Source organism: Rhododendron vialii, chromosome 6a (genome assembly GCF_030253575.1).
Source record: "Rhododendron vialii isolate Sample 1 chromosome 6a, ASM3025357v1".
Lineage (NCBI taxonomy): Eukaryota > Viridiplantae > Streptophyta > Magnoliopsida > Ericales > Ericaceae > Rhododendron > Rhododendron vialii.
Window position 1 is genome coordinate 27,884,043 of NC_080562.1, and position 19,355 is coordinate 27,903,397.

The following is a 19,355-nucleotide window of genomic DNA, read 5'->3' on the forward strand; positions in this document are numbered from 1 at the left end:
CCTTACATCTTCATCTATTTCACACGTCTAACTACATTGGAAGAGAAGAGATACGAAGAGTTTGAATGATATGTCAAACTTCAAGCCTTGAAAGCAAACTCAAATTGTTTGGTGCTCCAAACGAATCTGGTTGGAGACTCTTCAATCTCTTAGCACATCGAATAAGTCGAGGCTAGCATAAGGCTTACAATTGCTAGGATTTCTGATATTAAGAAAAACAAATGAATTGCTTTGCCATGGTCAGAGAGGGGATGTTAGAAACTTTCAAAATAAAATGGGTTTTAGTTTGTGGTTTTTGAAAAAGCTTATGGTTCCTGTTACTAGCTTGGCTCTAAGGTGGCTAGGTTCTTATGGTACGAGACACCATTAAATGGAGAGGCCGATGGGCTGTGCAGCCAAGGATGGGATCAGGGGGGGTCTAGTAGCGGCAGCCGCCACGACAAAAATTTTAGAAAACACAATTATTATATGTGGAAAAAAAATTTATCTCCAACTTATATAGTCTCGCCACTGCAAGATTTTTTTTTCTTATTTATCAGTCACAAATCTTCTCTCTTTTTTTTCAAGAAAGAAGACCCAAAAGAGTATTCTAAAACTAAATTCAATGGGCCAAAATGAAATAATATAAATGATGATGTGTAATTAAGAAAAAAAAAACTCCCCATTAATTCTAACCCTAAAATAACTTAACCTAAAAAATTAAGGAAACTTAATTATAATGTCATTTCTCAAATTTGTAATGCCCCTCCCAAAAAGAAGTGCGGTTATCAATTTGAAAAATTCATATAGGAAACTGTGAAGTGATATTATAGATTTGAAGAGTGGCATTATCTTTGTGTTTATTGATGCTCTGGATTATCAATAAAGGAAGCTTGGTAATGTACACATAAATTGAATTAGGTCTCTAGACCTGTCTTCTCTAATGCCATTTGACTTTATTTTGGAGCATGGTTTCGCACCAAAATACATGGGGGGGGGGGGGGGGGGGGGGGGGGGGGGGTTGTTACTTTTTAAGTGGTATTCTGAGATTAGCCACGTTGTATATATTGCCAAAAGTTAGGTCTGTCTCCAATCCTCGCCCACTTATACCCCTATGATTGGGGACTACATGGGTTCTGTTGTTGTTGTTGTTGTTGAAGTGGCATTATCGATACTCAAAATTAAAATTAGTGTTTTTTCATGTGCAAATGAAAAACATCATTTACTATAGTTTTTATTACGTTATTTTAATTTTTTTTGGAGCCGATAACTATTAATATTGTAATGCATCTTTTTATTTTTTTAGTATGCATTTCGCCACTGCTAGGATAAAATCCTGGTTCCGTCCTTGTGTGCAGCTACAATGTGGCATGATAGTTAGCAGTTAGGAAGTTAACCGTGTGGGGTGTGACTGTTGGAATTGAAAAATAAAAAATGAACCCTTGAAAATGTAGCATTGACCCTATCATGGGGTGCAAAACACCCAATAATTTATTGCATTACTAAACGAACCAACACCTCTATCTTGTTGGATCTTTGCTTTGTGGACGTCTCTCTATCTCTAATGGAAATCTGTAAATATATGTTGCATTTAGTTCGTCAAATTATTGTTTTTTGTTTCAGTTTTAGGAGTCAATAATCCATGGACAGGTTAGTGATGAAACACTTGGATTCGGAATTAAAATTTGGTTACTGAAAAGGACATTAGTTATTAAGATATTACGCTCTGTTTGTTTCGATGTAAAATGTTTTTCATGTAAAATATTTTTTTAGAAAATAAACTTCAATTTTTTATTTTTCGGTGTTTGGTTGACACTGAAAAAATACTTTTAGAAAAAGAGACTAAATAGTGTAGAGGGAGAGAGAAGGCTTAAACGTTGGAGAGATCTGAGAATATTAGAATTGAACGTGGGTCAGGACTCACGATCGAGGAAACTGAGCAGTGAAAATTACAGTAGTAAGCAACGGGTTCATTTCGGAAAATAACTTACGGAAGATTTAGGGTTAAGTCATTTTCATCCAATTAATGAAAAATATTTTACATGTAAAATGTTTTTCTCACTTTTTACACAACCAAACACTGAAAACTAGGTAAAATATTTTTCCTAAAAACATTTTTTCCCCAAACAAACGGAGCCTTAATTCCACGAGTTTTCTATTTTTCTTTCGGTATATGTATTGTATGTATGCCCCAAGTGAAAAGCTGTTATTAGTATTGTGTCTTTTTTAATATTATCTCAGTCCCACCAATTGGCCAAAAAAAAAAAGAGAGGGTATTATCTCAGTGTTAATTTGAGTCATGGGTTGAAATATATATTTATGGCCGGGTTTTTACTTATGAAATTTCGAGTTTGAGTATAGAAATGATAAAGACAGGAGAGGCTCTTAAAGGATTTTCTTGCACTGTTTTTCTTTTAGTTCAAAAACTATGGACACAATTTTTTAAAATAAGACAGTCACGTAGTGCTACAAAAGTCATAGTGTCATACTATCAATTTCAACGACTTTTGCTCTTCGACTAAAAGGAAACATCTTAACTATCCTTACCCAAAAAATAACATCTTGACTTTCAATGCATGTGTGAATGACCCAATAATTATAAATTTTTGAAGTCGCCACTGCTGGTCCCTAATTCTTGAAGGACGGATGACATCAAACCAAACGAGTATGTACTGTTAACACAATGGTTTGGTATGGTCATTTAATCTCTGGCATTGTCGTATCATGAAGGCACTATAGGGGTGACAAACACTACACTTAAGAGGGCGACCCAAAACGTGTATGGAATAATGGAAGTGAAAACTGACTGATGCAAAGTGCAAATTGTGCAATTCCCCGCCGGCCCGGGCTCATAGTACTGAAAATTCATTGTAGAATACACCGGTGTCAATTTCGGTGAAAACTGACTTGGGCCAAGTGGATAGACTCAAGGACTGAATCAATGGACTTATGCAAATTGCAAGTCAGTCTTCTTTGGCTGTATACTGAAACTTGATGCTAGAAATCAGGGCTTTTTACCTCTAGGTCTAGAAAATAGAAAATAATTTCTACCGGGTCTTCTCTAATTAATGAAACACTGAAACCCTATGAAAGTGCCTAAAACCCTAAACCCTTAAATTGCCTAACCCCTAGGGCACCCTATGAAAGTGCCTAAACCCTAGGGTACTCTATAAAAATGCCTAAACTCCCAGGGTACCTATGGAAGTGCTTAAACTGCTAAAATCCTATAATAGGAAAGTGTACCCTAAAACCTCTTTGAAAGTGCCTAAAACTAAACCCAAGGGCTCTATGAAATGCGTAAACCTAAACCCTAGGGTACCATAAACCCCAAGGTATCCTAAACTCTAAAACTCGAAGGTACCCTAAAACCCTAGGGTACCCTAAAACTCTAAAACCATATGGTACCCTAAGATTTTAGGGCACCCAAGAATACTAGGGTATCCACTAGGGTACTCTAAAACCCTAGCATACCCTAAAACTCTAGGGTAACACTTTCATTAATGGTAAATATATTTTTGTAAAAGTGAACCTAGTGGTAATTATGTGTTTCATCTCTCCTTAGTGGGAATTAAGTGTCATTTTTCTGTTCGTAGAGGTAAAAATATATGATTAGATCAGCAATTGCCGCTGCTACTTTACCAATCTCTTCTGTAGGCATCAACATGACTCATCTTAACGAGGCTTAGACTGTTTGGTCCCTTAACAAGATTATGGGTCTTAGCTATTCGGGGGACGAAAAGGATCTCACTCGACGATTAGCGATTATGGAAGCTGAAGATGAGGAAAGGGCTAAGGCGCATGATCTCCAACATAATGATTGACTCTTAGGTGTCGTTTTGGGTGTTGTCTTGATGTTTAGGTGTAGGCTTGGGTGTGCCCCTTTTGGGTTTTAGGTGTTTCTTTGTTGGTTTCTTGCCAACCTTGGTGTGTTATCGTTTTCCCTTGGGCTCCTTGTTGGCTTGTGATTGTTGGAATTGTTGTTTTCCCTTGTGGTTTTCTCTTACTCCAGCTTGAAGCTGTTTGGGTTCCTTTTAATCTTTGTAATTTGTTTTCAAAGATTAATAAATTTTTCGCCTTTCAATATATATATATATATATATATATATATATATATATATATATATATATATATAAATTTTCAAGTGAGTGATCTCTCATTTTGTTAAAATGAGGGACTTTCATTTTCCGATCAAATTTTGAAAATCCAAACCGTTTAATGTGTGCAAAAATCAGCAAAAAAAATGACCGAAAAGGGCGTCATCCGAGCAGTTTTTTTTGGAGGCCTCTAGAAAGGCCACCTAAATTCCCACGGACTCCAGTCAAATTTCGTAAAGTACGCCTAAGCATCACTCATGGTTTCTCTAACTAAAATACCCGACCACGGAACAATGGCCAGAACCATCTACCTCTCTCTGCGCACCACTGCTACTACGCACTTTGGTTTGGTCGTCGTCTAAGTTCTTCTTGAACGAGTTATTCTAATGTCGAGGTTAAGTTTGTAAATTTCACTAGTTTTTGAACTCGTGAATTTCACTAACTTGGAGCTCATGAATTTCACGAACATTCAAACTCATAAATTTCACCAGCTTTTGAACTCGTGAATTTCACTAAATTGGAGTTCGTGAATTTCACTAGCTTTTGAGCTCATGAATTTCACTAATTCTGAAATGTCGAACTCATGAGTTCTACTAGCTTTGAGCTCGTGAATTTTATTAGTTTCGAGCTCGTGAATTTTACTTGATTTCAAAACACAACAATCACCTAGTTAATTTCATTAGCTTGGAGCTCGCGATTGCGCTCGACTTCGGATGTGGGTCTCTCTGTTGCTTGCTCATCGATGGGTGCTCTCGCAGCTGTCGCCGTTCAATACGTTTCCGTGGTGGATTTCTGCGAACCCCTTGAGATCGATGGCTCTATCGTTGTCTTTGTCGATGTCCATTACAGCATTCTGCATCTCCACGAGCAACGTGTCGTCAATGCCGAAGAGCTGTCGGTGTATGCTTATGCTTATGTGAAGTTTTCAGACTGTATGGAATGGAAAGGACAGAAATGTAACTTTTAACAGCAACTAATCCTCAGACGTAAATAAAATTTAACGTGATCCTAAGCGGTAAATAAGCGGCACAATCTATGACTGGCCCGTAATGCTTAGAAGTAAATAAAAGCTCATTTTACTTCATGTTTAGAGATTCACGATTCGATTCACGATTCAAGCAAAAACGAAACGAATCTATAGGTGAATTAAGATTTATATAGAATCGATGGTGAATCATACAATTCAGCTATCTACTGCATCAAAATTTTAAAATTCTTCGAATTGTGTATGTGTTTGTGGTGCTAGAATCATTGTTAGGGTCATTGGAGTTTCAACTTTTGTGTGTCGTGCTTAGAGGAATATAAAATCATGCTTAGAAACATGCACTAAAGGAAAAGAGAGTGAGTTACATCCAGATGAGGCGGAAATCATGGCCACCGCCATTTGTGAGCCTTGTCATGCATTCATTGAGATAATCTGAACCGTTCATCTTGTGAGCACCACATTAATTAAAAACCTTGATCAAGACTTCATCAAATGGGTCTATTTTATGTGGGTTTTTTTGTTTTTTGTTTTTTTTGAGGAAAAGATTTCATAAGCTAGCTTGAGTGATAATAACAACTAATTTAAGAAGAATATTTGGAGAAAATCATCATTGTCAAACTAAGTTGGCAAGTAATAGACAACCAAACACGCGTGACATACTTTAGGAAAGGACCTCTCTGACCAATTTGGCATGGCTTTATTTTTACGGTCTTGCTATTGTCAGTCTAGTGGGCTGACAATAAAAACACTAAAAGACAAGAAAAAGACGTATTTCTGTGTTCTTTATACACCCTTTAATATACATTCACATACTCATTATTGTCAGCCCATTGGGCTGATTTTAGAATTTTCCTTATTTTTATTAGCTCTCTTAATTCTAACGAGATTGGAGTAAAAATTTTGAATCACATCATTCGTCTATGAGAGAAATTGGAAAAATATAAAAATACAAACTAAATTTTAGGATCTTTTTCGCCGCCTTGTATGATTTTTTTGAAGTTTTGATCCATATTCTATACTTTTTTCGATTCTTCTCATCAAGACGGACTATGTGGTGTAAAAATTCGACCCAAATCTTTTCAGGATTAAGAGAAAATAATAGAAAAGACCATGCCAAAAAGTCTGGAAAATTTTGTAGAAATTCTTGTTTTTATAATAGGTTCCTGAACCTCTGAACAATTTTTTTAAGCACCTGACCTGACAAAATTCTTTGACCGAAAGAATACCAAAAAATTTAAAAATTTACTCAGAAAGAACTTTTCCCGATCAATTTCTGATTGGTGAAAAAAAGAGGGCTCCACCACTTGGAGAAGTGCAAGCTTATGTACTACTTAATTAGCTCAACCCAACATCCCTCTCATTCAAACAACTCCACCAGAAATATTTCAGCCTTCACTTCCAATTTCCTTGCGCCACCGTCTTCTTCTTCTTCTACTTCACATTCAACACAAAGTAAGCAGCAAAATCCGCTCCACCGCAGACCTTTACAATACATGGGTCTGTTACTGTCAGCTTCATTTTTTCTTTTTCTGTTCATGCATTCTGTTGTTCTCTTGCTTGTGGGTTCAGTACCCGACTCTGTGCACGGCGGGAACGAGACCGACCGACTAGCCTTATTAGCATTCAAGGCCGAAATCACCGGCGATCCCCTCGGGACACTGAACTCTTGGAATGAATCCATCCACTTCTGCAATTGGTTTGGTGTGACATGTGGCCGTCGGCACCAGAAGGTCACCAAGTTAATCCTTAGTAATGCAAAATTAACAGGGTCCATTTCGCCTCACATTGGAAATTTAAGCTTCCTTATGAGATTACAGTTACAAAACAATAGCTTGTATCATGACATCCCCCAAGAACTCGGTCGCTTACGTAGACTAAAATTCATGTCACTGTATAAGAATTTAGTTACCGGCGAAATTCCGGCCAATATATCTCGTTGCTCTAATCTTATCAACCTTGAGTTTACTCTAAACAGCCTAACGGGAAAAATTCCAACAGAGCTCGGTCGCCTATCCAAACTCCAGGGATTGTATATTGGAAAAAACAATCTAACAGGAGGTGTGCCTACAACTATTGGTAATCTATCATCTTTGACGATCCTCTATATATCCTACAATAATTTTGGTGGGAATATGCCTGATGGTCTTGGCAGATTGACAAACTTGGAAGTTTTTGCGGTAGCAATGAACAGGTTGGTCGGTACGATTCCTTCTTCAATATTTAATATCTCTTCCATTGTGAATTTCGAGGTCGAAGGGAACCAAATCCAAGGGATTCTTCCCTCAAACCTAGGATTTTACCTTCCTAATCTTTCGCTCCTTGGAGTTGATAATAACTCGTTGACTGGATCCATTCCTAGTTCAATATCAAATTCCACCAATCTATATTACCTTGGGGTGGGAGCCAATAAATTTATTGGGAAAATGCCTTCTTTGGATAAGTTGCATAACCTACAGTTGTTAAATGCTGAGTCTAATCATCTAGGAACAGGGGAAGCCGATGACTTGAGCTTTCTCTCTTCTTTGATCAATGCCACCGATTTCAGTGAGTTGCTACTGGCCAACAATGGTTTTGGAGGTGTGTTTCCAGAGGCAATTACTAATTTTTCTGTTGGGTTTAGTTATGTAGACTTGCAGGGCAACAGCATGTACGGGAGTATCCCAAGAGAGATAGTGAATCTGGTCAATTTGCAGCAATTCGCAATAGGAAACAACCATATGACAGGTAACATTCCTATTGATTTCGGGAAACTTCAAAACTTGCATCGATTGTTGCTCGGAGGAAATAGAATCTCTGGTGACATCCCATCTTCTTTCGGAAACTTATCCATGTTACTATATCTTGATCTGTCTGAAAATGATCTTCATGGAAGCATCCCGTCGAGTATGAGCAAATGCAAGATGTTGCTAGAGCTTAGACTCGCCAAAAACAGTCTTAGTGGCACCATACCCAAACAAGTTGTTAGTCTCTCATCACTGATAAATCTAGACCTATCTCATAACAACTTGACTGGTGTCGTCCCTGTGGAAATCGGGGTTTTAAAAACTCTTGTAACATTAAATGTTTCTGAGAATATGTTGGTTGGTAATATACCAAGCGCCCTTGGTAGCTGTGTGCAATTGGTATCACTTAATTTGAAGGGCAACAAGTTCTCAGGAATCCTTCCATCAACTTTGAGTCAATTGAGAGGCTTGGAGGAACTAGACATATCTATGAATGATTTCTCAGGGAAACTCCCGGAGTATATAGCAGACTTTCCTTTCTTAGAGAAATTAAACATATCATTCAATGATTTTGAGGGAGTAATACCAAAACGAGGCATATTTACGAATACAACAGCTATTTCTGTTGAGGGAAATAAGAAGCTTTGTGGTGGTATACCTGATTTAAATCTGCGTAGTTGCCAATCCAAGGGATTCACAAGGAAGAAATTTACTCAAGTCATGAAATTGGTTCTCCCATCGTCCTTTGGGCTTTTATGTCTATTTGTGATGATGTATTTTGTGTATCTTCGTTGGATTAAAAAGAGAACAGAGGTACCATCTTTTAGCTTTTTTGGCCACTCTTTTGCTAAGTTGTCCTACAGGAGTCTTGTTAAAGCGACCAATGGGTTCTCTCCAACCAATCTAATCGGTGTGGGTAGTTATGGTTCGGTGTACAAAGGAATTCTTGATCTTAATCAGGGTGAAAAACTAGTTGCCGTGAAGGTATTAAACCTTCAATTCCAGGGAGCTACCAAGAGTTTCATTGCCGAGTGTAAGGCCATAAGGAGCATCAGACATCGGAATCTTGTAAATGTCATCACAGCATGTTCAAGCATTGACTATAAAGGTGACGATTTCAAAGCTCTGGTTTACGAGTTCATGGTCAATGGAAGCCTAGATGAGTGGTTGCATCCAAATGAGAAAGAAGATGATACTCACGACAAGTTGCAGAGTTTAAACCTTCTACAGAGGTTAAATATTGCATTTGACGTCGCTTCTGCACTTTTTTTATCTTCACCGCCATTGCTCGGAACCAATAGTTCACTGTGACTTGAAACCGAGCAATGTTCTTCTCGACGATGATATGGTTGGGCATGTAGGTGATTTTGGGTTAGCAAGATTCCTTGTAGATGCGACACGTATTTCTTCTGCAAATCAATCAAGTTCTATTGGCTTACGGGGGTCATCCGGTTATGCAGCTCCAGGTAAATGTACCCCTGAGACTAATTTTGTGTTTCTTTTCTCCTTCGTTTCAAACGGTTTTTAGATTTAATTCACTTCTCCTTTGAGTCTGGTAACCCATATGCAGAAATAAAGCTGTTGGTTCTTATGTTTTACTTCTCACTGCATCATCTTGCTTTCAAAAGTATTACATGCAAGTCGTAATTCACTTGTGTTAGGGTATATTTTCACCACAAATGGGCCACGTGTAAACATCAAGAAATTATAATAGCATACTAGGTAGTATTAACCAGCATTCAAAAACACTGTCTACCTAGGTTTCTGTTACTATCTTTCTTTTTCAAGAAAGTATCGCAATGGAGATAGACTTTTTAATTTCTATATTACGTGAGTACCACAGACCAAACGGAGCCGAACCGAGTCATTCCAAAGTAGAGCCAAGTTTCCAAGAAGCCACAACCAAACCTGATAATGAAGGGGCTATGATTTGGGGCTATGGTTAGGTAATAATAACTACTAAAAAGAATTTAGATCCCAATTCCCTTTCTTTTGATGCTCTGATAATTAAGGGTTCCTTTTTGTATGCATGGGTATAACCCTTGACTTTTGTTATATGTTTGGTTAAGGCTTTTCAATGGAATATACATTTACCCAAACAAAATCGAAGTGAACCAATCAAGCGTAATTCAAATTAGGCATTTCAGATGACACAGGCAGAACCAAATGTCGTTATTCCAGCAAAGAAGAGATGTTTGTTGATGTTTCTTTACTATTCCTTGAGAGGCTAATTATCAAGCAGATTAATTGATTTGTGATATTTTTTTTATCTATATGATGGATGAATTGTAGAGTATGGCATGGGAAATCAAGTATCAACATCGGGTGATATGTACAGTTTCGGTATTTTATTATTGGAGATGGTTACAGGGAAGAGACCAACAGATACCTTGTTCACGGGTAGTCTGACTCTCCACAACTTTGTTGAGATGGCTATGGCTGAACAAGTTGCAAACATTTTTGATCCAATATTGTTTCAACAAGTAGTAATGGGAGAGGCAAGCTCAAGCAACAGCTCTCAGAATCAAAGCCCGGCTAGCTTTCACAAAGTTCAGGAGTGCTTGACTTCAATTCTTAAAGTGGGACTAGCTTGTTCAAAAGAACTACCAAGAGATCGATTGGATATCAAAGAAACAGTTACTCAGTTGCATGTGATTAAGAACACTTTTCTCGGAGTTGGAGTGCACGGAAGAATCAGAGCTAGAATTGCAGCTTGATCATGTGCAGGTATGACCCCTTATGCATTCCAATAACTACTAAAGAAAAAAATCTGCACTCACCAGCAAAACATCGGTTGTTTCAGCTGTTGCTTATTACTTAAACATTTTAGTTTTGTTCAACTTCACCCGGGTTCCTAACAACCATAATGTTTTCATCTCCTCTTTTCATCAATTCAAATTAATACGTAGCTCTCACGTGGTCTGCAGCTATATATGAACAAAACGTAGGATTTCCATAATTTCTAATTCAACCTTAAGAATCAATAAATTCTACCAGGAGTCTGGAAGTCTAGAACCTCAGTGTAAGTATTTTCAAAACAATAGTGAAGAGACAACAAAGTTGGAACTCTAATGCCACATTCCAATTCAGGATAAACAAACCTTGCTTTCGTCACTTCAAAGAGGCATGTTCTTGAATAACCTCTGCAACTATCATCAATTGGAGGATGTGGATGTGTTCTTTTTTCCCTCTTTCTTTTACTAAAAATTGGTGTATATGCTAGCGCTTTTATGTATATATTCATTAATTATGTGCACAAAATCAACCCATTTTCCAAGCTGCCGCATCTTCGACCAAAGTTATATATTCTGTAAGTGATTATGATCTTCTCTCATGAAACTTGTTCAATAACTAATTTTCCTTCTTCCCTCATAGGTGCTTGAGGTTTGGTGGGTCTTGAAGGTATCTGTTGAGACCGGCCACAACTTAATTTGTGATATTGCTCCATATTGATTTGGGTACGCATTACAGATGCTAGTTTGTTGTTCAATTTCTGCTTTTTATTTCAAGTTTATGTTCCTCTCATGTTTTTAGTTTGTTTCAAGCATGAGAATTTTCTCATTTAAATGTAATGTATTGTAAGACTTACATGTCAAGTGGGTCTCCAATAGCTTATGAGCAAAAAGTAAATGTTTCTTGTCACCAATTTCTGGTATATATGTTCAAGGTTTTCCCCATGTGAACCAAATGGCTTCTTTTCATGTAAAATTTGCTACCGACCCTTAGTGGGTTAGGGGTCAAATGAGTGAGAACAAAGCCCATATTGATATTGAGGAATTGCAACGAAAGTACTGAACTCCCGAGGCAGTAGCAAAAAATTACAAACTATTTTTTACTGTTTAAAACAATAACTTCAACCCCTTTTTATTTTCAAATTTTACATATCTCTCTCTCTCTCTCTCTCTCTCTCTCTGCCCCAATTTCAAACAAGTATGTACTGTTGTAAGTACTTGTAACGTGGTGCATACCACGGGACAAACACTATAATTATAAAGAAAGCGACCCGTAACGAGTATGGAAGTGAAGCCTGACAGATACAAGGACTAAATCATGGTTCATGGCTTATACGAAGGCGTCCTTGGGTTCACGGATGGACCATAGATCCCTACTAGATCTATTGCATCAAAATTTTAAAACTCTTCAGATTGTGACGTATGTGCTTGTGATACTAGACTAATTGTTAGGGCTATTGGAGTTTCAACTTTTGTGTGCCGTGCTTAGAGGGATACAAAATCATGCTTAGAAACATGAACTAAAGGAAAAATAAAGTTATCACCACATTAATTAGAAATTTCGTTAAGGCTTCATCAAATGGGTCTATTTTATGGGGCCTTTTCTTTTCTTTTCTTTTTTTGAGAAAAGAGATTCATAAGCTTGAGTGATAATAACAATAATTTAAGAAGAATATTTGGAGAAAATCATCATTGTCAAGAATGAATATCCAAGGCCACTGGTTATATGCTTGGCAGCGGTGCTGATCAAGCGGTCGTTCATCCCGGCAATCGACGACTCGGATCATGACCAAGCAATGGATGGTTAAGATCCATACGCCCATAGATTTAATCCGAGCCATTCGTGCCAAGATTAATGGACGGATGCCGCTTGGCACCATCCCTGGATCCGTTGGCAAGTAATAGCTAGACAACCAAACACGCATGCCATACTTTCCTCAGGGCCTCTCTGACCTATTTTGTCACGTCCTCAATTTTTAACATAATTATAAAGGATTTTCATAAATAAGACCTCGCAATTATTTCGTACGATACCCAAAAGAGTCCAGTATTCTCATTTCCGTAATTGCATTTTCAAGTCCAATAGTTCCCAAAATATTACATCATTGGCTCAACAGCCCAAATTACCTTCAGTATCAAGAGAGTTAAGAGTTTACAAATATTTCTTAATCAAAAGAATTACAACTTAAGTTACAAATACATCTTTCAAAATAAATTTACAAAGATAAATAGTAACTCCTTCGGTTAGCTTTCAAAAAGGGGTATGTCTACACTCCAAGCATTCCAATCATGCAAGCTACTGGTCTGGGTTAGCACCTGAAAATAATATAAGGTCTGAGCTACACAAGCCCAGTAAAAAAGTCTACGCAAACTCTATATGCAAATGAAATGAAAGATGCCGATGAATCGTAGACTTTCGGATAACAAATGAGCATGGATAAGACAAAAGCACGATATTAGAAATTAAGAACTTAAACAAACACTTCACTCTTGTCAATCAACTTATCGTTGTCCTTTGAATTCCTTTTTACTCATCTTTTGATCTTCACACATCCACCACATATGGTTACATTCCAACCGTTTGGTATCTCATATGTTCCCTATGGGTCCTAGATGGGCACGCAAGAAACCTTTCACATCTTCACATCACGAGATCAATCTAAAGACATTCCAGGCATTAGGACCCCGTATACCCAGTTTACATTTCGGGTGATCATGACCCCGTACATCCAATTCTCATTCCGGGTTCTCGAGACCCCATACATCCGATCACACGTTTTGTTCCCAGCTTCAAGTTTCAAAGATATCAACCTTTACAATACGTGTTTCACGTTACATCGAATACCGACCCTTTATGTCATTGTATTCTTCACATATTCTTAAACCGTCATTAATTCCCCTTTGGGCGATCTACTAACCTTTCCCTTCAAGTTAAACCCATACCCCATGCATCAACTGCTCACTGTGATTTTCGGTTTATTTTAGGGGGTAATATATCACATTATATTCGTAATCCATTAAAGTCAATCCGTTGATCCTAATTTTCGAGATAATTAACTCGATAAGTTCATTCAAGTCCATCGGACATGATTTTATGTATGAAATAGGTATTAATCTCCAAACACTAGAAAGAATGCGCAAACGAACCCAATAGAGTCGAAGAAAGGCTCCAAAAAGTGGTTTGGAAGAACGTATGAAAAGCTGCTGAAAGACACTGTAGCAGCTCAACCACCTACCGGTAGGTGCTTGAATCCTATCGGTAGAAGAGAAGAATTCGGCACTTGACCTACCGGTAGGTAAAGAAATCCTACCGGTAGAAACTGCAAACAGAAGAGCCAACATTTTGAACGAAACGACTTTGTACTTGGCCTACCGGTAGGAGAGAAGAATTCGACACTTGACCTACCGGTAGGTAAAGAAATCCTACCGGTAGAAACTGCTAACAGAAGAGCCAACATTTTGAACGAAACGACTTTGTACTTGGCCTACCGATAGGCAAACAAATTCTACTAGTAGGTGGATGAATACGTTTGAGCAGCTTTTGAGCTGCTGTAGTACGTCTGAGTTGGTTGAGGAAAATTTTCTTACTTGTCCTACCAGTAGGTAAAAAGTTCCTACCAGTAGGGAGAGTGTTTTTTAGGCGATTTTGACAGGATTTTTCAGATTTCGATCCGATCTCAATAACAACCAATACAAGTTCGAGCAAAGCATAAAATCACTGATCAAATAACATATAAAGAGAGGTAGAATTCCCTACCTCGAGCATCCAAGCCGAAACCAAAGAGATTGAGCAAGCCCTAGCTTCCGGAATCCCAACTGAGCTAAACACACCAAACCGAGCTCTATCCAACGCGATACGAGCCCGAATACTCAAGTAGAAGATGGAGTTGAGGTTGATAGTTATGGGTTTTGAGTTTGAAGGTGAGTTTTTGGGTGAGAGGGTGAAAGAGATGAAGAGAGCCGGGAGAAGAGAGAGAACCGAGAAATGGAGAGGGAGGAGAAAAATGAAATTTTCTCTCCTAGCACACACATATACACACATGCACTATATTACACTAACACTCACATTTTCCATATTCTTGCACATTAACCCACAACCACAATTTCCACACTAAACTATCACTTATCCCTTTATAAAATATTAAAATTAAATAAAGAAATTTACGGGTCTCTACATTCTACCCTCCTTAAAGAAATTTCGTCCCGAAATTTGCCAAACCAGGTCCAATGCTACCAAGTATCATATAAATACGCAAAATCACAACAACTTACATATGCAATGGTTCAATAATCATGAAAGTGCTACGTCATACTCACACCAATCAACTAAAACTAAGGTGGATACCTCCTTCGAACTTAGTCCCCCTTTCCCCATGTAAACTCGTACTAATCGTATCGTATTGCCTCTCAAAACTTGGCTACGCAAATCTAGGATACGTGTTGGATCCTTACCTGAGGACACGTTGGCTTCTAACTCAACTTCGGACCTCTCTAACACATGCAATGGATTCGTTTCGTACTTCCTCAATACCTATGTATTAAAATGCATCAAGAATACTGATAGTCTAATTGACTTCCCGAGACTTCCATCTGGAATGGGCGGTGATCAATCGCCGCTTCCAACTGGATTTCGTCGGTTGTCGCCTGGGTATCCAAAAGACACGCACCATATCCGATACATAACATATTCTTCAAACGATAAAGCTCCCCCTTTTTCTGCCTCAACGAAACGAACCTCAACGCGGCGATACTTTACGAAATACGTCCTCCCGCTTCGAATGACAAAGGGTATCAACAACGGTCAACAGCGTCCTTCGATTATCTCAAACGAAACAGTGAGCTTCAAAACTCAAACAACACCAATCAAGAACTCAAAGAACGAGGACGAGACATCCGGAATCCAAAGAACACATGAAATCTTTAAATTTGCTAAGCAACCAACTCAACGTACCGAAGAACATAGAAATAACCGATCATAACCTTCTTATTGCTCTACGAGCCAAATGAGTTTGTGAATAATTTCTTACAAATGATAGATTTTTAATACTGAGGACAAACACATAGCAATAGGACAGCTCACGAAGTAAACGAACTGATGCAAGATCGACAATGTGTCCAATACCAAGGATAAGCAAAGCTTTTAACATAGTGGAATTGAGTAACATAGAATGAGTTTTGTGCTTTCAGAGTTGAGGGACTACCACAAAGGCTACAAATCTGAACATCGCCGAAACCAACTACAACAAGTAAATTTGAATCAAACAACAACTATAAATCAATATCAACCAATAGGTCACCATAAATTTGTCTCCAATAAGTGAGTGTTAAGACATAAGAATTTGAATAGAGTAGCAATTTTCAATAAATAGACCAGGGGCTGCAACGATGGAATCCAGACCAATCAATGAAGTCTAAACGCGCAAACCGATACGAAGCAAAAGCAAGTTCAAATCATGTAACTTCAAGGTTGAGGAGTCACAACAAACTGTGATGCCAAAGTAGGCAACGATGGCAACAAGGTCAGCATTTACTGGTACGACAACCAAATGCACAACCAACTTTGTCCAATATCAGATGGTGTAATACACTTACTAAGCTGGAATGAAACAATATAGGGCAAACCATGTACTTCCGAAGAAGCTAAAGGCTATGTCAAAAAAAAAAATTTTAAACCCAAAAGAGGTCACAATCGCAACAAGATTTGAGCTTGACAACACATAGGATACAATGTCATTGAAAATATCACTATTGACTTAGCTCTAATAGATGAAGGCTGCAACTGCAGAGATCAAGTGAATAGCAACTATGAATTGAGAAAATTAGTAACCATAGTAACGAAATCCTAAATTTACTAGCGATATCTTATACCATGAACCATAGCATCAAGAGTAGAACGAGAATAATAGACGAGAAGTACTCATAGATTTCAGCAATAGTTACTTCAAAATCAATAGTAGGTACACCACATGGTATTTCATGACAAGGATTCGTATAGCACAGAGTAGCACTAGAAAGGATCGTGTGGTAATTGATGCAGATGTCAAAATCTATTTAAGCCAATGAACAAACGACTTCATGGATAACTTGCTCATTTACAAATTTCAATCAAGGTTCAACTAAACCATAAAGAGAAGAGCGGTAAAGAAAAACTCTAATGAAGACACGTTCGAAATATAGCAAACAATCATTAGTGTAGCCAATCTTTTCTCAAAACAAAACCAAACCTCGCCTCACGTAAGACACTGAGATCACAGACAAAATGACAACCTGAAACAACCAACTCATAGTCTCGGCAAATACTATCTGGGGGTGTTACTCAACAAACAAGGATGGCCTAGGAATCCTCGGTATTCAAATTCAAGTCAGAGAAAAGATGCAAACCACGGAAAGATGATATGTTCCCAAATTGAAAGAATCCTAGCAAAGGATTAAATGAGATAGGAGAAATTACCCCACACATTTGGTGTCTCTGGATCTTGAGAAATGGTAAGATTCGCTCCTCGCTCAATGCGTGACCCTTGACCTGAAGTAGACTGGAATTGGGAATGATGTCGAACAAGACTCTGCCCTGGTCTCACTGAACTAGGCCCACTACGCTCTCCTACTTTTTGAGGGCATCTTCTTGCGAGATGATCAGGTGCACCGCAAATGAAACATGTCTTCTGTTGTTGCGAACACTTAGCACGAAAGTGACCTGGCTGACCACACCGATGGCACACTATTTGTGGTTTGATAGAAACTCCATGACTTCCCGATGAAGTAGGTGGTCCAAAACTCTGCTAAACGTGAAATGATTGAGGTGGTTCCCATTGTCTCTTCCTCCCTTGGCTCCCAGAACTTCCCGAAGGCAAACTTGCACTAGCGGTTGCTTAGGTTCCCACACTTTTAGTTCTCCCTGCACACCTACTGGATTCTCAACACTTCTTGCACATTCAACAATCTCGAAAAACCTTCCAATGTGCTGGCTCACCACCAATAACTTAATGGATGGGTGTAATCCCTTCTCAAAATGCCTACACTTCCTATCCTCTAACGCCACTAATTTCGGCGCAAAACGAGACAAAGACTGAAATTTTGTAGCGTATTCGGAGACGGCCATATTACCTTATTCTAGTTTCTCAAATTGTTCTCTAAGTTGCTCGCGATACGTTTCTGGAAAATATTGATTCTCAAAGAGTTCTTCAAACTCAGCCCAAGTCAGGTTCTCTACATCAGGTTCATTTATTCGATTAATTACCCTTGTCATTCTCTAAGCGTCTCTTCTTGCTCCTAAAACCGATTCCCACCACTCATTTGCCTCACCAGTAAGTTGAATGGCCACAGTACTCACTCGTAGGTCATCTTCAGTAATCCTAAGAGCGTTAAAGATTTTACGAACTTGTGCAAGCCAATGGTCGGCCACAAGAGGATCGCTACTCTCCCAATCAAACTCTGGTGGTTTCATACGGCGAAACGCCCTCATCGCTTCCATGGCACGGTTATTCGTGTTAGCCCTAAGTGCTGAATTCAAAAGATTCGACTCCGCAAGTGCCGCTACAATTTCCCTAGCAAGGTTATTCTGACATCTCAGCGGCATCGCGCTACAAGGATTGAAAACATAACACAATCAACGACATTAACTATCAACAATAGCATCCACGACTCCATCGTGAGACCAAACGTCCAACTTTCCCAAAATAAGCCAACCTTGCTTTGACAATCTACATTATCGAAAATGCAAAGTCATGCCGATGTACTGACTTCTTAATGCAAGCTCACATGTCATGTGAAAATTTTGCTATGATTTTGAACCCATGAGACTAAAGTCTCCCCATGGTTTCAAAGTATTCAAACATATACGCTCTGATACCAAGTTGTCACGTCCTCAATTTTTAACATAATTATAAAGGATTTTCATAAATAAGACCTCGTAATTATTTCGTACGATACCCAAAAGAGTCCAGTATTCTCATTTCTATAATTGCATTTTCAAGTCCAATAGTTCCCAAAATATTCCATCATTGGCCCAACAGCCCAAATTAACTTAAGTATCAAGTATCAAGAGAGTTAAGAGTTTACAAATATTTCTTAATCAAAAGAATTACAACTTCAATTACAAATACATCTTTCAAAATAAATTTACAAAGATAAATAGTAACTTCTTCGGTTAGCTTTCAAAAAGGGGTATGTCCACACTCTAAGCATTCCAATCATGCAAGCTACTGGTCCGGGTTAGCACCTGAAAATAATATAAGGTCTAAGCTACACAAGCCCATTAAAAAGTCTACGCAAACTCTATATGCAAATGAAATGAAAGATGCCAATGAATCTTAGACTTTCGGATAACAAAGAAGCATGGATAAGACAAAAGCACGATATTAGAAATTAAGAACTTAAACGAACACTTCACTCCTGTCAATCAACCTATCGTTGTCCTTTGAATTCCTTTTTACTCATCTTTTGATCTTCACACATCCACCACATATGGTTACATTTCAACCGCTTGGTATCTCATATGTTCCCTATGGATCCTAGATGGGCACGCAAGAAACCCTTCACATCGTCACATCACGAGATCAATCTAAAGACATTCTGGGCATTAGGACCCCGTATACCCAGTTTACATTCCGGGTGATCATGACCCCGTACATCCAATTCTCATTCCGGGTGATCATGACCCCGTATATCCAATTCTCATTCCGGGTTCTTGAGACCCCGTACATCCGATTCTCATTCCGGGTTCTCGAGACCCCATACATCCGATCACACATTTTGTTCTTTGCTTCAGGTTTCAAAGATATCAACCTTTACAATACGTGCTTCACGTTACATCGAATAGCTACCCTTTATATCATTGTATTC

General features: G+C 38.4%; 1 non-coding gene and 1 pseudogene across 1 annotated transcript; both read left to right on the forward strand.

Annotated features, from left to right (window-relative positions):
- The first annotated feature begins 859 nt into the window (after positions 1 to 859).
- Positions 860 to 966, forward strand: LOC131331651 (small nucleolar RNA snoR100). The gene has a single exon (XR_009201458.1). It is a non-coding gene; the product is annotated as a small nucleolar RNA snoR100 (small nucleolar RNA).
- A 3,850-nt stretch (positions 967 to 4,816) lies between these two features.
- Positions 4,817 to 19,355, forward strand: part of LOC131328574 (probable LRR receptor-like serine/threonine-protein kinase At3g47570) — a 28,887-nt pseudogene continuing 14,348 nt past the window's right edge.